Raw genomic sequence first — 22,223 nt, 5'->3', positions numbered from 1 at the left:
TTAGAATTTATCATTAATCCTGATCAAACTTGTGCCGTTCCAGGACGAACAATTTTTAATAATTTACATCTTATGAGGAACATTATAGATTACTGTGAGCAAAAACAGTTACCGCTAGCTTTCATTTCTTTAGACCAGGAGAAGGCTTTTGATCGAGTTAATTACGATTTTTTATTTCGAACTCTTTCGGCTTTCAACTTCGGACATTCTCTGATTCATTGGATCAAAACACTATATACAGAGGTACGTTCCTCAATCATTGTGAATAATCATATTTCAGATTCATTCTTATTACATAGAGGGGTGCGTCAAGGGTGTAGCTTAAGCCCTTTGTTATATGTTTTAATTTTAGAACCGTTCGCCATAAAAATACGAGAAGACACACAAATTTTAGGTAATAAACTACCAGGCACTTCAGAAATGGCTAAGTTATCTTTGTATGCAGACGATAGCCTGGCTATTTGCACTTGTGATGTCTCTATACGGCGTGTACTTTACTGGTGCAGGTTGTATGGAGGCGCGTCTGGGGCAAAACTTAATCTTAAGAAAACTAAAGGTGTTTGGCTGGGCAAATGGAAATCTCGCTCAGATCATCCTTTTGGAATATCCTGGGTCGAAAACTGTACATTATTAGGAATAAAATTTGGAAATAATGTTACACCAGATGATATTTGGCAACCTATTCTCTCTAAATTTTTAAAAATTCTCATTATTTGGAAACAACGTCATTTGTCTTTTGTTGAGAAATCTATTGTAGTGAAAATGTTGGCATGTGGTAATATTGTTTATACTGGTTCTGTTTATGTTTTACCTCAACATTATTTAAAACAATTCGAAAGAGCCATTTTTAAATTTTTGTGGCCCACCAATGTAGAACCTTTGAAAAGGACTGTATGTTACAATTACAAGGAAAACGGTGGTTTGGATATTGTTAACATTAATGTAAAATTACAGTCCTTACGTTTGAAACATTTGCAAAACATTATTATGAATAATGAATCAAAATACGTTTATTTTTCTGTATATTGGATAGGTTTAAGTTTAAGACAATATCAACCTCTTTTTGCAAGCAATAATAGGCCTCATTCTGAATATGTTCCTGAATTTTATGGAAGCTGTTTGAAGGATTTGAAAACTCTGTTAGAAATCAAGAGTGATAATTATTCTGGAATTTTTGGTAATTTTTCAACAAAACAATTGTATAGAATTATGTTAGAACTTGTTGTTACTGTGCCAAGAGTAGAAAGAATTTTTCCGAGTATAGATTTCAAACTTGTCTTTGAAAGACTCCACAATGATTTCATAGACAGATTTATAAGAGATGTAATGTTCAGAATCATTCATGAAATAATTCCTGTATCTTACTTTATGAATAATATTGGGTACTACAAAAGTAACAAATGTATTCTATGTGACAATCGTGTTGAAACTATTCCACATCTCTTTTATGAATGTGAGTTTGTAGAACCTCTTATTACGTTAGTGAAAAACTGGTTGAATGTGCTGTCAAACAATCAATTTAAACATTTTAACATTTCTCACATAAGGTTCCATATTTTTCCTTACCATATTTCCAGTAAGAAAATAGAATCCATGTGTTTATTTTTGATTTCATTGATGTGCTATGTTATTTGGAATACAAGGTGTATAATCAAGTTTCAACGTAAAAAAAATAACATCTAATGGTATGATAATGATGTTCATTAATCATTTGGTTCAAAGAATACAAGCAGATTTTCAAAGATTTCATAATGATGTATTTGAAAGTTACTGGTGTAATCAACAACTATTTTGTCAAATTATAAATGGGAAATTAGAACTCAATATTGGTATCTAGGCACATTATGTGAAAAGTACATTTAGTCGCTTGTTTGCCTGTTAAAACTATTACAATTGTTATTGTTTACATACTGTTATATATATGAATTCTGAAATAAAGTTATTTTAATCAAAAAAAAAAAAGAAAAAAAAAAAAAAAGATTTCCATGGAGAGGAACATCTAATGAGTCTATAGACTTGTTTTTCCAACCCTGATTTCATTCAGGGTCAAAACGAACTCAAAATGTAAGACATGTCACACCATGCAACGATTGGTTTGAATTGTGTATGCGACATTGAGATCACATGTGACAGTTTCGCACAGAGTGAAAACACAGTTCTAAGTCAAGGTTCGGGGAGGTACAAGAGCTGCACGTCTTGTATAAGTATATGCCACCCCAATATCAGCAGCACAGAAACTGCTGCAAAGAGGACTTTCCGGAATCGGAGTTTTGTCTTGAATGAACTGAGTTGTCGCCCTTGATGATGACAAATTTCAAAGATTTGAGGCCGCAATGAGTCTGTTTCAGAACTTGGCACAGAATGAGCTTTGACCTTACAATTCAACAAAATTCATGCTTTGCTTACCTTTGGAACATTATGGTTGAAAAGTGCTTACGCCTGCATGCATTTAGAGAACCAGTAGGAGACAAGCTTGAACACTCACAAATGTTTCAAAAAGAAATACTCAAGTATGATACAATGCCTTGTACAATTCGCTCTGGTTTCTCTTCAATCCACGTTTAAATCTTTCGCCTTTTACTAAAGATTTCCGTGGAGAGGAACATCTAATGAGTCTATAGACTTAATTTTCCAACCCTGATTTCATTCAGGGTCAAAACGAACTCAAAATGTAAGACATGTCACACCATGCAACGATTGGTTTGAATTGTGTATGCGACATTGAGATCACATGTGACAGTTTCGCACAGAGTGAAAACACAGTTCTAAGTCAAGGTTCGGAGAGGTACAAGAGCTGCACGTCTTGTATAAGTATATGCCACCCCAATAACAGCAGCACAGAAACTGCTGCAAAGAGGACTTTCCGGAATCGGAGTTTTGTCTTGAATGAACTGAGTTGTCGCCCTTGATGATGACAAATTTCAAAGATTTGAGGCCGCAATGAGTCTGTTTCAGAACTTGGCACAGAATGAGCTTTGACCGTACAATTCAACAAAATTCATGCTTTGCTTACCTTTGGAACATTATGGTTGAAAAGTGCTTACGCCTGCATGCATTGAGAGAACCAGTAGGAGACAAGCTTGAACACTCACAAATGTTTCATAAAGAAATACTCAAGTATGATACAATGCCTTGTACAATTCGCTCTGGTTTCTCTTCAATCCACGTTTAAATCTTTCGCCTTTTACTAAAGATTTCCGTGGAGAGGAACATCTAATGAGTCTATAGACTTATTTTTCCAACCCTGATATCCTTCAGGGTCAAAACGAACTCAAAATGTAAGACATGTCACACCATGCAACGATTGGTTTGAATTGTGTATGCGACATTGAGATAACATGTGACAGTTTCGCACAGAGTGAAAACACAGTTCTAAGTCAAGGTTCGGAGAGGTACAAGAGCTGCACGTCTTGTATAAGTATATGCCACCCCAATAACAGCAGCACAGAAACTGCTGCAAAGAGGACTTTCCGGAATCGGAGTTTTGTCTTGAATGAACTGAGTTGTCGCCCTTGATGATGACAAATTTCAAAGATTTGAGGCCGCAATGAGTCTGTTTCAGAACTTGGCACAGAATGAGCTTTGACCGTACAATTCAACAAAATTCATGCTTTGCTTACCTTTGGAACATTATGGTTGAAAAGTGCTTACGCCTGCATGCATTGAGAGAACCAGTAGGAGACAAGCTTGAACACTCACAAATGTTTCATAAAGAAATACTCAAGTATGATACAATGCCTTGTACAATTCACTCTGGTTTCTCTTCAATCCACGTTTAAATCTTTCGCCTTTTACTAAAGATTTCCGTGGAGAGGAACATCTAATGAGTCTAAAGACTTATTTTTCCAACCCTGATTTCCTTCAGGGTCAAAACGAACTCAAAATGTAAGACATGTCACACCATGCAACGATTGGTTTGAATTGTGTATGCGACATTGAGATCACATGTGACAGTTTCGCACAGAGTGAAAACACAGTTCTAAGTCAAGGTTCGGGGATGTACAAGAGCTGCACGTCTTGTATAAGTATATGCCACCCCAATAACAGCAGCACAGAAACTGCTGCAAAGAGGACTTTCCGGAATCGGAGTTTTGTCTTGAATGAACTGAGTTGTCGCCCTTGATGATGACAAATTTCAAAGATTTGAGGCCGCAATAAGTCTGTTTCAGAACTTGGCACAGAATGTGCTTTGACCGTACAATTCAACAAAATTCATGCTTTGCTTACCTTTGGAACATTATGGTTGAAAAGTGCTTACGCCTGCATGCATTGAGAGAACCAGTAGGAGACAAGCTTGAACACTCACAAATGTTTCAAAAAGAAATACTCAAGTATGATACAATGCCTTGTACAATTCACTCTGGTTTCTCTTCAATCCACGTTTAAACCTTTCGCCTTTTACTAAAGATTTCCGTGGAGAGGAACATCTAATGAGTCTAAACACTTATTTTTCCAACCCTGATTTCATTCAGGGTCAAAACGAACTCAAAATGTAAGACATGTCACACCATGCAACGATTGGTTTGAATTGTGTATGCGACATTGAGATCACATGTGACAGTTTCGCACAGAGTGAAAACACAGTTCTAAGTCAAGGTTCGGAGAGGTACAAGAGCTGCACGTCTTGTATAAGTATATGCCACCCCAATAATAGCAGCACAGAAACTGCTGCAAAGAGGACTTTCCGGAATCGGAGTTTTGTCTTGAATGAACTGAGTTGTCGCCCTTGATGATGACAAATTTCAAAGATTTGAGGCCGCAATGAGTCTGTTTCAGAACTTGGCACAGAATGAGCTTTGACCATACAATTCAACAAAATTCATGCTTTGCTTACCTTTGGAACATTATGGTTGAAAAGTGCTTACGCCTGCATGCATTGAGAGAACCAGTAGGAGACAAGCTTGAACACTCACAAATGTTTCAAAAAGAAATACTCAAGTATGATACAATGCCTTGTACAATTCAATCTGGTTTCTCTTCAATCCACGTTTAAATCTTTCGCCTTTTACTAAAGATTTCCGTGGAGAGGAACATCTAATGAGTCTATAGACTTATTTTTCCAACCCTGATATCCTTCAGGGTCAAAACGAACTCAAAATGTAAGACATGTCACACCATGCAACGATTGGTTTGAATTGTGTATGCGACATTGAGATCACATGTGACAGTTTCGCACAGAGTGAAAACACAGTTCTAAGTCTAGGTTCGGAGAGGTACAAGAGCTGCACGTCTTGTATAAGTATATGCCACCCCAATATCAGCAGCACAGAAACTGCTGCAAAGAGGACTTTCCGGAATCGGAGTTTTGTCTTGAATGAACTGAGTTGTCGCCCTTGATGATGACAAATTTCAAAGATTTGAGGCCGCAATAAGTCTGTTTCAGAACTTGGCACAGAATGAGCTTTGACCATACAATTCAACAAAATTCATGCTTTGCTTACCTTTGGAACATTATGGTTGAAAAGTGCTTACGCCTGCATGCATTGAGAGAACCAGTAGGAGACAAGCTTGAACACTCACAAATGTTTCAAAAAGAAATACTCAAGTATGATACAATGCCTTGTACAATTCGCTCTGGTTTCTCTTCAATCCACGTTTAAATCTTTCGCCTTTTACTAAAGATTTCCGTGGAGTAGGTTCCCTTTTTATTAAAGGGATTCCTAGTCAAGATGTTGGAAACTGATCTTGATGAGATGAGCATGCAGGAGATGATGGAATTAACAGTCAAGGTCACTGTCAGAAGATCAAGACAGGGAATATCCAGGAGGGATCTAGTTCATCTTTTGCAGAGCCATGGATATTCGGACATCGTTGCTGCCTGGCAGATGGACCGCCAAGATGCCTGGTTTGTGACTTTTTCTAACAAAGCCCAGGTGAGTGACCTTGAAGGAAAAGACGTCATTTATAAAGAGTTACTGTTGCATTTCGATGTTTGTGACAGGATTGTGATTAAGTTGAAGGTTCACTGGCTCCCCTTGTGGGTCAGTAATGAGGATGTCAACAGAATTCTGGCCAAGTATGGAGAGGTGAGGAAAGTGGAGCATGTCACTGAAAATGGAATCATTACAGGGGTCCGGCAAGCAGAGCTTTCTCTCAGAGAAGGTGAACAAAGAGAGATTCCATATATATCTCATATGTATGGAAATAAATGTTTAATTGTCATTCCAGGACGCCCTCCAGTATGTTTTAAATGTGAGGAAGTCGGACATTTAAGAGGGGAATGCACCACTTTTCGATATGGGAGACCACCGACCAGAAGCTATGCTTCAGTGGCGCAGACAAAAGAGGCTGTTGGTAAGCCTCAAGCAGAGGCTGTTGGGAAGCCCCAAGAACGTGTCCCAGACAATAAGGCTGTTGGTAAGCCTGAAACAGTCGAAGAGGTTGTTGGGATACCTCAGCAAGACGAGACAGAGGCTGTTGGTATGCCGATAGATGAAGATGAGCAGGCATCTGTTAGCAAGTTGCATAACGATGACGAACAAGATCAGGGGACTGTTGGCAAGTCCTCTGAGAATGAGAAAATCGGACAACAAAGTGACGATGTCTGTGAACAGTCGAGTGAGTTGGTGGCAGCAACTCCAGTGACACCACGAGAATCCCAATGGATTGACGCGGCCGTTGAAACTGTGATGAACATTCTAGATGAGGACGATTCCCTGGGTACGGAGACAAAGAGAGCTCGTGTAGAGTACGACTTTCCGGAGAGCCCCGGGGCCCTAGAACTATCGCGAGCTGATAGACGATAAACGGACGGAACATGGACTATTCTTACTTATACTATTCCCCCCCAAACCCGACCATGGCGTGCCCCCGGACTGTGATCACTAAAAATTTAAGGAGTTTTACTCCTGGTGTTATGTTATACTATAATCATAGTCATTTAGTAAGATATTGTTATCTAAGTTTATTGTTAAAAATGTACTCATGCTATGCACGGAAAACTTTAAATTTGTAAGTTATTTAGACTACTGCTCACTGTCTTGTTCTCGTTACATGGCTAAGCGATAGTACATTCAAACTTAATCTTATATAATGGCTTTACGCCTCCTTACTTTGAATACAAAGGGCCTTTTAAATGCCCAAACTCGCTATGAGCTATTGTCATTGTGTGTTAAAGAACAGATTTCAATATTGTTGTTACAGGAAACGCATCTTTACAATATAAATAATGTACTCAATTTTAAATCAATGTTCAATACAAATCAAGCGTATTTTAGTTTTGGTACTAATCAAAGTAGAGGGGTTGGAATTGTATTTTTAAACCCAAATATTGTTATTGAAAAATCATTTGTTGATTTAGATGGTAGACTAGTATATACAGATATTATTTATAATGCTGTGCAATTTAGAATTATTAATATTTATGCTCCTAATATTCCCCCTGAGAGGGTTGCATTTTTGAAGGATTTGTATCCACATTGTTTAACTTCTAAGCATTTAATTATTGGAGGAGATTTTAATTGTATTGTTAACCCCAATATTGATAAAATTGGTGGTAAAGTTACTTATGGTACAACAGGAAATGAACAAATTCAAGAAATTGTCAAAGATTTTCAGCTATTAGATTGTTTTAGAATATTGAATCCAGATGAGGTTAATGTAACTTTTACCTCCAGTAAAGTGGGGTGTAGATTAGATAGGTTTTACATCACAAAATATCTATGTAATGATGTAGTTGTTTGTAAAAATGTACCTTTTGGTAACAGTGATCATGATGCTGTATATTTACATTTAAATGTGACAGGTGACATCACGTTTGGCTCTGGATACTGGAAATTTAATAACTCTTTATTGCAAGATAAGACATTTGTTAAAGAATTTACCAAGTACTTTTCCGATTTAATAGACGGTATGGAAATTTATCTTGAAATATGGGATCATTTGAAAGAACAAATTAAAAACTTTACTATATATTATTGTAAGAAAAAAGCCAAAGTCAAACGTGATCTATTGAAAGTATTAGAAAAGTCATATTATCGTCTGCAATATTTTGAACGAAAAAATCCTGGTCAGTTTATCGATAGAATACGCGAAATCAAAAAACAAATCAAAGAGTTACAAAATCAAAATTACATTGGCTCAAAAATACGGTCTAGAGCAGAAAATTTAATCAATCAAGAAAAACCGTCCAAATTTTTTTATCAACAGGAAATAAAGAGGGCCAAGCAAAAAACTATTACCAAAATTACCACAGAGTCCTCTACATGTGTTAAATCTGGCGATATTTTAGACACATTTAAAGATTTCTATTCAAAATTGTATACGGACGAGGCAGTTGATCAGGACATTGTTGACTTGTTTTTAAAATCTTTACCAAAGTTACGTAATGATGTTTCGGCACAGTGTGAGGGCCCTATAACAAAAGAAGAGTTATTGTTGGCACTTCGAGACATGGAAAACAATAAATCACCTGGCTCAGATGGTCTTACAAAAGAATTTTATAGTACGTTTAGCTCTATACTTCTTGATCCTTTAGTACATGTGGCAAATTTAGCTTTTAAGGAAGGGCATTTATCTGATACTCAAAAAATGGGTTACATTACATTGCTCTGTAAAGATCCTGATAATAGCACTGATGTCAAGAATTATAGACCTATTTCCCTGCTTAATTGTGATTACAAATTAATATCCAAAACAATTACTAATAGAGTAAAAAAAGTTTTAGAATTTATCATTAATCCTGATCAAACTTGCGCCGTTCCAGGACGAACCATTTTTAATAATTTACATCTTATGAGGAACATTATAGATTACTGTGAGCAAAAACAGTTACCGCTAGCTTTCATTTCTTTAGACCAGGAGAAGGCTTTTGATCGAGTTAATTACGATTTTTTATTTCAAACTCTTTCGGCTTTCAATTTCGGACCTTCTCTGATTCATTGGATCAAAACACTATATACAGAGGTACGTTCCTCAATCATTGTGAATAATCATATTTCAGATTCATTCTTATTACATAGAGGGGTGCGTCAAGGGTGTAGCTTAAGTCCTTTGTTATATGTTTTGATTTTAGAACCGTTCGCCATAAAAATACGAGAAGACACACACATTTTAGGTATTAAACTACCAGGCACTTCAGAAATGGCTAAGTTGTCTTTGTATGCAGACGATAGCCTGGCTATTTGCACTTGTGATGTCTCTATACGGCGTGTACTTTACTGGTGCAGGTTGTATGGAGACGCGTCTGGGGCAAAACTTAATCTTAAGAAAACTAAAGGTGTTTGGCTGGGCAAATGGAAATCTCGCTCAGATCATCCTTTTGGAATATCCTGGGTCGAAAACTGTACATTATTAGGAATAAAATTTGGAAATAATGTTACACCAGATGATATTTGGCAACCTATTCTCTCTAAATTTTTTAAAATTCTCATTATTTGGAAACAACGTCATTTGTCTTTTGTTGAGAAATCTATTGTAGTGAAAATGTTGGCATGTGGTAATATTGTTTATACTGGTTCTGTTTATGTTTTACCTCAACATTATTTAAAACAATTCGAAAGAGCCATTTTTAAATTTTTGTGGCCCACCAATGTAGAACCTTTGAAAAGGACTGTATGTTACAATTACAAGGAAAACGGTGGTTTAGATATTGTTAACATTAATGTAAAATTACAGTCCTTACGTTTGAAACATTTGCAAAACATTATTATGAATAATGAATCAAAATACGTTTATTTTTCTGTATATTGGATAGGTTTAAGTTTAAGACAATATCAACCTCTTTTTGCAAGCAATAATAGGCCTCATTCTGAATATGTTCCTGAATTTTATAGAACCTGTATGAAGGATTTGAAAACTCTGTTAGAAATCAAGAGTGATAATTATTCTGGAATTTTTGGTAATTTTTCAACAAAACAATTGTATAGAATTATGTTAGAACTTGTTGTTACTGTGCCAAGAGTAGAAAGAATTTTTCCGAGTATAGATTTCAAACTTGTCTTTGAAAGACTCCACAATGATTTTATAGACAGATTTATAAGAGATGTAATGTTCAGAATCATTCATGAAATAATTCCTGTATCTTACTTTATGAATAATATTGGGTACTACAAAAGTAACAAATGTATTCTATGTGACAATCGTATTGAAACTATTCCACATCTCTTTTATGAATGTGAGTTTGTAAAACCTCTTATTACGTTAGTGAAAAACTGGTTGAATGTGCTGTCAAACAATCAATTTAAACATTTTAACATATCTCACATAAGGTTCCATATTTTTCCTTACCATATTTCCAGTAAGAAAATAGAATCCATGTGTTTATTTTTGATTTCATTGATGTGCTATGTTATTTGGAATACAAGGTGTATAATCAAGTTTCAACGTAAAAAAATAACATCTAATGGTATGATAATGATGTACATTAATCATTTGGTTCAAAGAATACAAGCAGATTATCAAAGATTTCATAATGATGTATTTGAAAGTTACTGGTGTAATCAACAACAATTTTGTCAAATTATAAATGGAAAATTAGAACTCAATATTAGTATCTAGGCACATTATGTGAATAGTACATTTAGTTCCCTGTTTACCTGTTAAAAATGTTACAATTGTTATTGCTTACATACTGTTATGTATATGAATTCTGAAATAAAGTTATTTTAATCAAAAAAAAAAAAAAAAAAAAAAAAAAAAGATTTCCGTGGAGAGGAACATCTAATGAGTCTATAGACTTATTTTTCCAACCCTGATTTCATTCAGGGTCAAAACGAACTCAAAATGTAAGACATGTCACACCATGCAACGATTGGGTTGAATTGTGTATGCGTCATTGAGATCACATGTGACAGTTTCGCACAGAGTGAAAACACAGTTCTAAGTCAAGGTTCGGAGAGGTACAAGAGCTGCACGTCTTGTATAAGTATATGCCACCCCAATAACATCAGCACAGAAACTGCTGCAAAGAGGACTTTCCGGAATCGGATTTTTGTCTTGAATGAACTGAGTTGTCGCCCTTGATGATGACAAATTTCAAAGATTTGAGGCCGCAATGAGTCTGTTTCAGAACTTGGCACAGAATGAGCTTTGGCCATACAATTCAACAAAATTCATGCTTTGCTTACCTTTGGAACATTATGGTTGAAAAGTGCTTACGCCTGCATGCATTGAGAGAACCAGTAGGAGACAAGCTTGAACACTCACAAATGTTTCAAAAAGAAATACTCAAGTATGATACAATGCCTTGTACAATTCACTCTGGTTTCTCTTCAATCCACGTTTAAATCTTTCGCCTTTTACTAAAGATTTCCGTGGAGAGGAACATCTAATGAGTCTATAGACTTATTTTTCCAACCCTGATTTCATTCAGGGTCAAAACGAACTCAAAATGTAAGACATGTCACACCATGCAATTGCAACGATTGGTTTGAATTGTGTATGCGACATTGAGATCACATGTGACAGTTTCGCACAGAGTGAAAACACAGTTCTAAGTCAAGGTTCGGAGAGGTAAGAGAGCTGCACGTCTTGTATAAGTATATGCCACCCCAAAAACATCAGCACAGAAACTGCTGCAAAGGGGACTTTGCGGAATCGGAGTTTTGTCTTGAATGAACTGAGTTGTCGCCCTTGATGATGACAAATTTCAAAGATTTGAGGCCGCAATGAGTCTGTTTCAGAACTTGGCACAGAATGAGCTTTGACCATACAATTCAACAAAATTCATGCTTTGCTTACCTTTGGAACATTATGGTTGAAAAGTGCTTACGCCTGCATGCATTGAGAGAACCAGTAGGAGACAAGCTTGAACACTCACAAATGTTTCAAAAAGAAATACTCAAGTATGATACAATGCCTTGTACAATTCACTCTGGTTTCTCTTCAATCCACGTTTAAATCTTTCGCCTTTTACTAAAGATTTCCGTGGAGAGGAACATCTAATGAGTCTATAGACTTATTTTTGCAACCCTGATTTCATTCAGGGTCAAAACGAACTCAAAATGTAAGACATGTCACACCATGCAATTGCAACGATTGGGTTAAATTGTGTATGCGACATTGAGATCACATGTGACAGTTTCGCACAGAGTGAAAACACAGTTCTAAGTCAAGGTTCGGAGAGGTAAGAGAGCTGCACGTCTTGTATAAGTACATGCCACCCCAATAACATCAGCACAGAAACTGCTGCAAAGAGGACTTTCCGGAATCGGATTTTTGTCTTGAATGAACTGAGTTGTCGCCCTTGATGATGACAAATTTCAAAGATTTGAGGCCGCAATGAGTCTGTTTCAGAACTTGGCACAGAATGAGCTTTGACCATACAATTCAACAAAATTCATGCTTTCCTTACCTTTGGAACATTATTGTTGAAAAGTGCTTACGCCTGCATGCATTGAGAGAACCAGTAGGAGACAAGCTTGAACACTCACAAATGTTTCAAAAAGAAATATTCAAGTATGATACAATGCCTTGTACAATTCACTCTGGTTTTTCTTCAATCCACGTTTAAATCTTTCGCCTTTTACTAAAGATTTCCGTGGAGAGGAACATCTAATGAGTCTATAGACTTATTTTTCCAACCCTGATTTCATTCAGGGTCAAAACGAACTCAAAATGTAAGACATGTCACACCATGCAACGATTGGGTTGAATTGTGTATGCGTCATTGAGATCACATATGACAGTTTCGCACAGAGTGAAAACACAGTTCTAAGTCAAGGTTCGGAGAGGTACAAGAGCTGCACGTCTTGTATAAGTATATGCCACCCCAAAAACATCAGCACAGAAACTGCTGTAAAGAGGACTTTCCGGAATCGGATTTTTGTCTTGAATGAACTGAGTTGTCGCCCTTGATGATGACAAATTTCAAAGATTTGAGGCCGCAATGAGTCTGTTTCAGAACTTGGCACAGAATGAGCTTTGACCATACAATGCTTTGCTTACCTTTGGAACATTATGGTTGAAAAGTGCTTACGCCTGCATGCATTGAGAGAACCAGTAGGAGACAAGCTTGAACACTCACAAATGTTTCAAAAAGAAATACTCAAGTATGATACAATGCCTTGTACAATTCACTCTGGTTTCTCTTCAATCCACGTTTAAATCTTTCGCCTTTTACTAAATATTTCCGTGGAGAGGAACATCTAATGATTCTATAGACTTATTTTTCCAACCCTGATTTCATTCAGGGTCAAAACGAACTCAAAATGTAAGACATGTCACACCATGCAACGATTGGTTTGAATTGTGTATGCGACATTGAGATCACATGTGACAGTTTCGCACAGAGTGAAAACACAGTTCTAAGTCAAGGTTCGGAGAGGTACAAGAGCTGCACGTCTTGTATAAGTATATGCCACCCCCAAAACATCAGCACAGAAACTGCTGCAAAGAGGACTTTGCGGAATCGGAGTTTTGTCTTGAATGAACTGAGTTGTCGCCCTTGATGATGACAAATTTCAAAGATTTGAGGCCGCAATGAGTCTGTTTCAGAACTTGGCACAGAATGAGCTTTGACCATACAATTCAACAAAATTCATGCTTTGCTTACCTTTGGAACATTATGGTTGAAAAGTGCTTACGCCTGCATGCATTGAGAGAACCAGTAGGAGACAAGCTTGAACACTCACAAATGTTTCAAAAAGAAATACTCAAGTATGATACAATGCCTTGTACAATTCACTCTGGTTTCTCTTCAATCCACGTTTAAATCTTTCGCCTTTAACTAAAGATTTCCGTGGAGAGGAACATCTAATGAGTCTATAGACTTATTTTTCCAACCCTGATTTCATTCAGGGTCAAAACGAACTCAAAATGTAAGACATGTCACACCATGCAATTGCAACGATTGGTTTGAATTGTGTATGCGACATTGAGATCACATGTGACAGTTTCGCACAGAGTGAAAACACAGTTCTAAGTCAAGGTTCGGAGAGGTACAAGAGCTGCACGTCTTGTATAAGTATATGCCACCCCAAAAACATCAGCACAGAAACTGCTGCAAAGAGGACTTTGCGGAATCGGAGTTTTGTCTTGAATGAACTGAGTTGTCGCCCTTGATGATGACAAATTTCAAAGATTTGAGGCCGCAATGAGTCTGTTTCAGAACTTGGCACAGAATGAGCTTTGACCATACAATTCAACAAAATTCATGCTTTGCTTACCTTTGGAACATTATGGTTGAAAAGTGCTTACGCCTGCATGCATTGAGAGAACCAGTAGGAGACAAGCTTGAACACTCACAAATGTTTCAAAAAGAAATACTCAAGTATGATACAATGCCTTGTACAATTCACTCTGGTTTCTCTTCAATCCACGTTTAAATCTTTCGCCTTTTACTAAAGATTTCCGTGGAGAGGAACATCTAATGAGTCTATAGACTTATTTTTCCAACCCTGATTTCATTCAGGGTCAAAACGAACTCAAAATGTAAGACATGTCACACCATGCAATTGCAACGATTGGGTTAAATTGTGTATGCGACATTGAGATCACATATGACAGTTTCGCACAGAGTGAAAACACAGTTCTAAGTCAAGGTTCGGAGAGGTACAAGAGCTGCACGTCTTGTATAAGTATATGCCACCCCAATAACATCAGCACAGAAACTGCTGCAAAGAGGACTTTCCGGAATCGGAGTTTTGTCTTGAATGAACTGAGTTGTCGCCCATGATGATGACAAATTTCAAAGATTTGAGGCCGCAATGAGTCTGTTTCAGAACTTGGCACAGAATGAGCTTTGACCATACAATTCAACAAAATTCATGCTTTGCTTACCTTTGGAACATTATGGTTGAAAAGTGCTTACGCCTGCATGCATTGAGAGAACCAGTAGGAGACAAGCTTGAACACTCACAAATGTTTCAAAAAGAAATACTCAAGTATGATACAATGCCTTGTACAATGTCACACCATGCAATTGCAACGATTGGTTTGAATTGTGTATGCGACATTGAGTTCACATGTGACAGTTTCGCACAGAGTGAAAACACAGTTCTAAGTCAAGGTTCGGAGAGGTACAAGAGCTGCACGTCTTGTATAAGTATATGCCACCCCAATAACATCAGCACAGAAACTGCTGCAAAGAGGACTTTCCGGAATCGGAGTTTTGTCTTGAATGAACTAAGTTGTCGCCCATGATGATGACAAATTTCAAAGATTTGAGGCTGCAATGAGTCTGTTTCAGAACTTGGCACAGAATGAGCTTTGGCCATACAATTCAACAAAATTCATGCTTTGCTTACCTTTGGAACATTATGGTTGAAAAGTGCTTACGCCTGCATGCATTGAGAGAACCAGTAGGAGACAAGCTTGAACACTCACAAATGTTTCAAAAAGAAACACTCAAGTATGATACAATGTCTTGTACAATTCACTCTGGTTTCTCTTTAATCCACGTTTAAATCTTTCGCCTTTTACTAAAGATTTCCGTGGAGAGGAACATCTAATGAGTCTATAGACTTATTTTTCCAACCCTGATTTCATTCAGGGTCAAAACGAACTCAAAATGTAAGACATGTCACACCATGCAACGATTGGGTTGAATTGTGTATGCGTCATTGAGATCACATATGACAGTTTCGCACAGAGTGAAAACACAGTTCTTAGTCAAGGTTCGGAGAGGTACAAGAGCTGCACGTCTCGCATAAGTATATGCCACCCCAAAAACATCAGCACAGAAACTGCTGCAAAGAGGACTTTCCGGAATCGGATTTTTAACTTGAATGAACTGAGTTGTCGCCCTTGATGATGACAAATTTCAAAGATTTGAGGCCGCAATGAGTCTGTTTCAGAACTTGGCACAGAATGAGCTTTGACCATACAATTCAACAAAATTCATGCTTTGCTTACCTTTGGAACATTATGGTTGAAAAGTGCTTACGCCTGCATGCATTGAGAAAACCAGTAGGAGACAAGCTTGAACACTCACAAATGTTTCAAAAAGAAATACTCAAGTATGATACAATGCCTTGTACAATTCACTCTGGTTTCTCTTCAATCCACGTTTAAATCTTTCGCCTTTTACTAAAGATTTCCGTGAAGAGGAACATCTAATGAGTCTATAGACTTATTTTTCCAACCCTGATTTCATTCAGGGTCAAAACGAACTCAAAATGTAAGACATGTCACACCATGCAATTGCAACGATTGGTTTGAATTGTGTATGCGACATTGAGATCACATGTGACAGTTTCGCACAGAGTGAAAACACAGTTCTAAGTCAAGGTTCGGAGAGGTACAAGAGCTGCACGTCTTGTATAAGTATATGCCACCCCAAAAACATCAGCACAGAAACTGCTGCAAAGAGGACTTTGCGGAATCGGAGTTTTGTCTTGAATGAACTGAGTTGTCGCCCATGATGATGACAAATTTCAAAGATTTGAGGCCGCAATGAGTCTGTTTCAGAACTTGGCACAGAATGAGCTTTGACCATACAATTCAACAAAATTCATGCTTTGCTTACCTTTGGAACATTATGGTTGAAAAGTGCTTACGCCTGCATGCATTGAGAGAACCAGTAGGAGACAAGCTTGAACACTCACAAATGTTTCAAAAAGAAATACTCAAGTATGATACAATGCCTTGTACAATTCACTCTGGTTTCTCTTCAATCCACGTTTAAATCTTTCGCCTTTTACTAAAGATTTCCGTGGAGAGGAACATCTAATGAGTCTATAGACTTATTTTTGCAACCCTGATTTCATTCAGGGTCAAAACGAACTCAAAATGTAAGACATGTCACACCATGCAATTGCAACGATTGGGTTAAATTGTGTATGCGACATTGAGATCACATATGACAGTTTCGCACAGAGTGAAAACACAGTTCTAAGTCAAGGTTCGGAGAGGTACAAGAGCTGCACGTCTTGTATAAGTAAATGCCACCCCAATAACATCAGCACAGAAACTGCTGCAAAGAGGACTTTCCGGAATCGGAGTTTTGTCTTGAATGAACTGAGTTGTCGCCCTTGATGATGACAAATTTCAAAGATTTGAGGCCGCAATGAGTCTGTTTCAGAACTTGGCACAGAATGAGCTTTGACCATACAATTCAACAAAATTCATGCTTTGCTTACCTTTGGAACATTATGGTTGAAAAGTGCTTACGCCTGCATGCATTGAGAAAACCAGTAGGAGACAAGCTTGAACACTCACAAATGTTTCAAAAAGAAACACTCAAGTATGATACAATGCCTTGTACAATTCACTCTGGTTTCTCTTTAATCCACGTTTTAAATCTTTCGACTTTTACTAAAGATTTCCGTGGAGAGGAACATCTAATGAGTCTATAGACTTATTTCTCCAACCCTGATTTCATTCAGGGTCAAAACGAACTCAAAATGTAAGACATGTCACACCATGCAACGATTGGGTTAAATTGTGTATGCGTCATTGAGATCACATATTACAGTTTCGCACAGAGTGAAAACACAGTTCTAAGTCAAGGTTCGGAGAGGTACAAGAGCTGCACGTCTTGTATAAGTATATGCCACCCCAAAAACATCAGCACAGAAACTGCTGCAAAGAGGACTTTCCGGAATCGGAGTTTTGTCTTGAATGAACTGAGTTGTCGCCCTTGATGATGACAAATTTCAAAGATTTGAGGCCGCAATGAGTCTGTTTCAGAACTTGGCACAGAATGAGCTTTGACCATACAATTCAACAAAATTCATGCTTTGCTTACCTTTGGAACATTATGGTTGAAAAGTGCTTACGCCTGCATGCATTGAGAAAACCAGTAGGAGACAAGCTTGAACACTCACAAATGTTTCAAAAAGAAATACTCAAGTATGATACATGTACAATGCCTTGTACAATTCACTCTGGTTTCTCTTCAATCCACGTTTAAATCTTTCGCCTTTTACTAAAGATTTCCGTGGAGAGGAACATCTAATGAGTCTATAGACTTATTTTTCCAACCCTGATTTCATTCAGGGTCAAAACGAACTCAAAATGTAAGACATGTCACACCATGCAATTGCAACGATTGGTTTGAATTGTGTATGCGACATTGAGATCACATGTGACAGTTTCGCACAGAGTGAAAACACAGTTCTAAGTCAAGGTTCGGAGAGGTACAAGAGCTGCACGTCTTGTATAAGTATATGCCACCCCAAAAACATCAGCACAGAAACTGCTGCAAAGAGGACTTTCCGGAATCGGAGTTTTGTCTTGAATGAACTGAGTTGTCGCCCTTGATGATGACAAATTTCAAAGATTTGAGGCCGCAATGAGTCTGTTTCAGAACTTGGCACAGAATGAGCTTTGACCATACAATTCAACAAAATTCATGCTTTGCTTACCTTTGGAACATTATGGTTGAAAAGTGCTTACGCCTGCATGCATTGAGAGAACCAGTAGGAGACAAGCTTGAACACTCACAAATGTTTCAAAAAGAAATACTCAAGTATGATACAATGCCTTGTACAATTCACTCTGGTTTCTCTTCAATCCACGTTTAAATCTTTCGCTTTTTACTAAAGATTTCCGTGGAGAGGAACATCTAATGAGTCTATAGACTTATTTTTCCAACCCTGATTTCATTCAGGGTCAAAACGAACTCAAAATGTAAGACATGTCACACCATGCAATTGCAACGATTGGTTTGAATTGTGTATGCGACATTGAGTTCACATGTGACAGTTTCGCACAGAGTGAAAACACAGTTCTAAGTCAAGGTTCGGAGAGGTACAAGAGCTGCACGTCTTGTATAAGTATATGCCACCCCAATAACATCAGCACAGAAACTGCTGCAAAGAGGACTTTCCGGAATCGGAGTTTTGTCTTGAATGAACTGAGTTGTCGCCCATGATGATGACAAATTTCAAAGATTTGAGGCCGCAATGAGTCTGTTTCAGAACTTGGCACAGAATGAGCTTTGACCATACAATTCAACAAAATTCATGCTTTGCTTACCTTTGGAACATTATGGTTGAAAAGTGCTTACGCCTGCATGCATTGAGAGAACCAGTAGGAGACAAGCTTGAACACTCACAAATGTTTCAAAAAGAAACACTCAAGTATGATACAATGCCTTGTACAATTCACTCTGGTTTCTCTTCAATCCACGTTTAAATCTTTCGCCTTTTACTAAAGATTTCCGTGGAGGGGAACATCTAATGAGTCTATAGACTTATTTTTCCAACCCTGATTTCATTCAGGGTCAAAACGAACTCAAAATGTAAGACATGTCACACCATGCAACGATTGGGTTGAATTGTGTATGCGACATTGAGATCACATATGACAGTTTCGCACAGAGTGAAAACACAGTTCTAAGTCAAGGTTCGGAGAGGTACAAGAGCTGCACGTCTTGTATAAGTATATGCCACCCCAAAAACATCAGCACAGAAACTGCTGCAAAGAGGACTTTCCGGAATCGGATTTTTGTCTTGAATGAACTGAGTTGTCGCCCTTGATGATGACAAATTTCAAAGATTTGAGGCCGCAATGAGTCTGTTTGAAAACTTGGCACAGAATGAGCTTTGACCATACAATTCAACAAAATTCATGCTTTGCTTACCTTTGGAACATTATGGTTGAAAAGTGCTTACGCCTGCATGCATTGAGAGAACCAGTAGGAGACAAGCTTGAACACTCACAAATGTTTCAAAAAGAAATACTCAAGTATGATACAATGCCTTGTACAATTCACTCTGGTTTCTCTTCAATCCACGTTTAAATCTTTCGCCTTTTACTAAAGATTTCCGTGGAGAGGAACATCTAATGAGTCTATAGACTTATTTTTCCAACCCTGATTTCATTCAGGGTCAAAACGAACTCAAAATGTAAGACATGTCACACCATGCAATTGCAACGATTGGTTTGAATTGTGTATGCGACATTGAGTTCACATGTGACAGTTTCGCACAGAGTGAAAACACAGTTCTAAGTCAAGGTTCGGAGAGGTACAAGAGCTGCACGTCTTGTATAAGTATATGCCACCCCAATAACATCAGCACAGAAACTGCTGCAAAGAGGACTTTCCGGAATCGGAGTTTTGTCTTGAATGAACTGAGTTGTCGCCCATGATGATGACAAATTGCAAAGATTTGAGGCCGCAATGAGTCTGTTTCAGAACTTGGCACAGAATGAGCTTTGACCATACAATTCAACAAAATTCATGCTTTGCTTACCTTTGGAACATTATGGTTGAAAAGTGCTTACGCCTGCATGCATTGAGAGAACCAGTAGGAGACAAGCTTGAACACTCACAAATGTTTCAAAAAGAAACACTCAAGTATGATACAATGCCTCGTACAATTCACTCTGGTTTCTCTTTAATCCACGTTTAAATCTTTCGCCTTTTACTAAATATTTCCGTGGAGAGGAACATCTAATGAGTCTATAGACTTATTTTTCCAACCCTGATTTCATTCAGGGTCAAAACGAACTAAAAATGTAAGACATGTCACACCATGCAACGATTGGGTTGAATTGTGTATGCGTCATTCAGATCACATATGACAGTTTCGCACAGAGTGAAAACACAGTTCTAAGTCAAGGTTCGGAGAGGTACAAGAGCTGCACGTCTTGTATAAGTATATGCCACCCCAAAAACATCAGCACAGAAACTGCTGCAAAGAGGACTTTCCGGAATCGGATTTTTGTCTTGAATGAACTGAGTTGTCGCCCTTGATGATGACAAATTTCAAAGATTTGAGGCTGCATTGAGTCTGTTTCAGAACTTGGCACAGAATGAGCTTTGACCATACAATTCAACAAAATTCATGCTTTGCTTACCTTTGGAACATTATGGTTGAAAAGTGCTTACGCCTGCATGCATTGAGAGAACCAGTAGGAGACAAGCTTGAACACTCACAAATGTTTCAAAAAGAAATACTCAAGTATGATACAATGCCTTGTACAATTCACTCTGGTTTCTCTTCAATCCACGTTTAAATCTTTCGCCTTTTACTAAAGATTTCCGTGGAGAGGAACATCTAATGAGTCTATAGACTTATTTTTCCAACCCTGATTTCATTCAGGGTCAAAACGAACTCAAAATGTAAGACATGTCACACCATGCAACGATTGGGTTGAATTGTGTATGCGTCATTGAGATCACATGTGACAGTTTCGCACAGAGTGAAAACACAGTTCTAAGTCAAGGTTCGGAGAGGTACAAGAGCTGCACGTCTTGTATAAGTATATGCCACCCCAAAAACATCAGCACAGAAACTGCTGCAAAGAGGACTTTCCGGAATCGGAGTTTTGTCTTGAATGAACTGAGTTGTCGCCCATGATGATGACAAATTTCAAAGATTTGAGGCCGCAATGAGTCTGTTTCAGAACTTGGCACAGAATGAGCTTTGACCATACAATTCAACAAAATTCATGCTTTGCTTACCTTTGGAACATTATGGTTGAAAAGTGCTTACGCCTGCATGCATTGAGAGAACCAGTAGGAGACAAGCTTGAACACTCACAAATGTTTCAAAAAGAAATACTCAAGTATGATACAATGCCTTGTACAATTCACTCTGGTTTCTCTTCAATCCACGTTTAAATCTTTCGCCTTTTACTAAATATTTCCGTGGAGAGGAACATCTAATGAGTCTATAGACTTATTTTTCCAACCCTGATTTCATTCAGGGTCAAAACGAACTCAAAATGTAAGACATGTCACACCATGCAACGATTGGTTTGAATTGTGTATGCGACATTGAGATCACATGTGACAGTTTCGCACAGAGTGAAAACACAGTTCTAAGTCAAGGTTCGGAGAGGTACAAGAGCTGCACGTCTTGTATAAGTATATGCCACCCCAATAACATCAGCACAGGAACTGCTGCAAAGAGGACTTTCCGGAATCGGAGTTTTGTCTTTAATGAACTGAGTTGTCGCCCTTGATGATGACAAATTTCAAAGATTTGAGGCCGCAATGAGTCTGTTTCAGAACTTGGCACAGAAGCTTTGACCATACAATTCAACAAAATTCATGCTTTGCTTACCTTTGGAACATTATGGTTGAAAAGTGCTTACGCCTGCATGCATTGAGAGAACCAGTAGGAGACAAGCTTGAACACTCACAAATGTTTCAAAAAGAAATACTCAAGTATGATACAATGCCTTGTACAATTCACTCTGGTTTCTCTTCAATCCACGTTTAAATCTTTCGCCTTTTACTAAAAATTTCCGTAGAGAGGAACTTACTCTATGCTCAGTGTTTAATACCCTCCCGCATTCAGATCATGTTTAAGTTTTGAGCATAAATCCTTTGCAAGGATTTAAATGTAATAATGAATGTAAGATGATATTCTGCATTGCATCTTTAGTAT

The 22,223-nt window shown here is 37.7% G+C and overlaps 23 non-coding genes and 1 pseudogene across 23 annotated transcripts; all 24 read left to right on the top strand.

Annotated features, from left to right (window-relative positions):
- Positions 1-2,534: 2,534 nt before the first annotated feature.
- On the top strand, positions 2,535-2,654 carry LOC128168450 (U5 spliceosomal RNA). Its single transcript, XR_008241387.1, has one exon. It is a non-coding gene; the product is annotated as a U5 spliceosomal RNA (small nuclear RNA).
- A 487-nt stretch (positions 2,655-3,141) lies between these two features.
- LOC128168446 (U5 spliceosomal RNA) lies at positions 3,142-3,261 on the top strand. The gene has a single exon (XR_008241383.1). It is a non-coding gene; the product is annotated as a U5 spliceosomal RNA (small nuclear RNA).
- A 487-nt stretch (positions 3,262-3,748) lies between these two features.
- On the top strand, positions 3,749-3,868 carry LOC128168437 (U5 spliceosomal RNA). The gene has a single exon (XR_008241374.1). It is a non-coding gene; the product is annotated as a U5 spliceosomal RNA (small nuclear RNA).
- Positions 3,869-4,355: 487 nt separating this feature from the next.
- On the top strand, positions 4,356-4,475 carry LOC128168448 (U5 spliceosomal RNA). The gene has a single exon (XR_008241385.1). It is a non-coding gene; the product is annotated as a U5 spliceosomal RNA (small nuclear RNA).
- Positions 4,476-4,962: 487 nt separating this feature from the next.
- LOC128168457 (U5 spliceosomal RNA) lies at positions 4,963-5,082 on the top strand. Its single transcript, XR_008241394.1, has one exon. It is a non-coding gene; the product is annotated as a U5 spliceosomal RNA (small nuclear RNA).
- A 487-nt stretch (positions 5,083-5,569) lies between these two features.
- LOC128168403 (U5 spliceosomal RNA) lies at positions 5,570-5,695 on the top strand. The gene has a single exon (XR_008241344.1). It is a non-coding gene; the product is annotated as a U5 spliceosomal RNA (small nuclear RNA).
- Positions 5,696-11,194: 5,499 nt separating this feature from the next.
- On the top strand, positions 11,195-11,314 carry LOC128168423 (U5 spliceosomal RNA). Its single transcript, XR_008241361.1, has one exon. It is a non-coding gene; the product is annotated as a U5 spliceosomal RNA (small nuclear RNA).
- A 493-nt stretch (positions 11,315-11,807) lies between these two features.
- LOC128168411 (U5 spliceosomal RNA) lies at positions 11,808-11,927 on the top strand. The gene has a single exon (XR_008241350.1). It is a non-coding gene; the product is annotated as a U5 spliceosomal RNA (small nuclear RNA).
- Positions 11,928-12,420: 493 nt separating this feature from the next.
- Positions 12,421-12,540, top strand: LOC128168444 (U5 spliceosomal RNA). The gene has a single exon (XR_008241381.1). It is a non-coding gene; the product is annotated as a U5 spliceosomal RNA (small nuclear RNA).
- A 473-nt stretch (positions 12,541-13,013) lies between these two features.
- Positions 13,014-13,133, top strand: LOC128168458 (U5 spliceosomal RNA). Its single transcript, XR_008241395.1, has one exon. It is a non-coding gene; the product is annotated as a U5 spliceosomal RNA (small nuclear RNA).
- A 487-nt stretch (positions 13,134-13,620) lies between these two features.
- LOC128168454 (U5 spliceosomal RNA) lies at positions 13,621-13,740 on the top strand. The gene has a single exon (XR_008241391.1). It is a non-coding gene; the product is annotated as a U5 spliceosomal RNA (small nuclear RNA).
- A 493-nt stretch (positions 13,741-14,233) lies between these two features.
- LOC128168422 (U5 spliceosomal RNA) lies at positions 14,234-14,353 on the top strand. The gene has a single exon (XR_008241360.1). It is a non-coding gene; the product is annotated as a U5 spliceosomal RNA (small nuclear RNA).
- A 960-nt stretch (positions 14,354-15,313) lies between these two features.
- On the top strand, positions 15,314-15,433 carry LOC128168439 (U5 spliceosomal RNA). Its single transcript, XR_008241376.1, has one exon. It is a non-coding gene; the product is annotated as a U5 spliceosomal RNA (small nuclear RNA).
- Positions 15,434-15,920: 487 nt separating this feature from the next.
- Positions 15,921-16,040, top strand: LOC128168415 (U5 spliceosomal RNA). The gene has a single exon (XR_008241354.1). It is a non-coding gene; the product is annotated as a U5 spliceosomal RNA (small nuclear RNA).
- Positions 16,041-16,533: 493 nt separating this feature from the next.
- On the top strand, positions 16,534-16,653 carry LOC128168410 (U5 spliceosomal RNA). Its single transcript, XR_008241349.1, has one exon. It is a non-coding gene; the product is annotated as a U5 spliceosomal RNA (small nuclear RNA).
- Positions 16,654-17,146: 493 nt separating this feature from the next.
- Positions 17,147-17,267, top strand: LOC128168395 (U5 spliceosomal RNA). The gene has a single exon (XR_008241336.1). It is a non-coding gene; the product is annotated as a U5 spliceosomal RNA (small nuclear RNA).
- Positions 17,268-17,760: 493 nt separating this feature from the next.
- LOC128168421 (U5 spliceosomal RNA) lies at positions 17,761-17,880 on the top strand. Its single transcript, XR_008241359.1, has one exon. It is a non-coding gene; the product is annotated as a U5 spliceosomal RNA (small nuclear RNA).
- Positions 17,881-18,373: 493 nt separating this feature from the next.
- On the top strand, positions 18,374-18,493 carry LOC128168451 (U5 spliceosomal RNA). Its single transcript, XR_008241388.1, has one exon. It is a non-coding gene; the product is annotated as a U5 spliceosomal RNA (small nuclear RNA).
- Positions 18,494-18,986: 493 nt separating this feature from the next.
- On the top strand, positions 18,987-19,106 carry LOC128168440 (U5 spliceosomal RNA). The gene has a single exon (XR_008241377.1). It is a non-coding gene; the product is annotated as a U5 spliceosomal RNA (small nuclear RNA).
- A 487-nt stretch (positions 19,107-19,593) lies between these two features.
- LOC128168419 (U5 spliceosomal RNA) lies at positions 19,594-19,713 on the top strand. The gene has a single exon (XR_008241358.1). It is a non-coding gene; the product is annotated as a U5 spliceosomal RNA (small nuclear RNA).
- A 493-nt stretch (positions 19,714-20,206) lies between these two features.
- On the top strand, positions 20,207-20,326 carry LOC128168456 (U5 spliceosomal RNA). The gene has a single exon (XR_008241393.1). It is a non-coding gene; the product is annotated as a U5 spliceosomal RNA (small nuclear RNA).
- A 487-nt stretch (positions 20,327-20,813) lies between these two features.
- LOC128168417 (U5 spliceosomal RNA) lies at positions 20,814-20,933 on the top strand. Its single transcript, XR_008241356.1, has one exon. It is a non-coding gene; the product is annotated as a U5 spliceosomal RNA (small nuclear RNA).
- A 487-nt stretch (positions 20,934-21,420) lies between these two features.
- On the top strand, positions 21,421-21,540 carry LOC128168449 (U5 spliceosomal RNA). The gene has a single exon (XR_008241386.1). It is a non-coding gene; the product is annotated as a U5 spliceosomal RNA (small nuclear RNA).
- Positions 21,541-22,024: 484 nt separating this feature from the next.
- Positions 22,025-22,156, top strand: LOC128168405 (U5 spliceosomal RNA; annotated as a pseudogene).
- Positions 22,157-22,223: the final 67 nt, after the last annotated feature.

This window comes from Crassostrea angulata, chromosome 10, assembly GCF_025612915.1.
Source record: "Crassostrea angulata isolate pt1a10 chromosome 10, ASM2561291v2, whole genome shotgun sequence".
Classification (NCBI taxonomy): Eukaryota; Metazoa; Mollusca; class Bivalvia; order Ostreida; family Ostreidae; genus Magallana; species Magallana angulata.
This window is presented reverse-complemented; position numbering and strand designations above follow the sequence as displayed.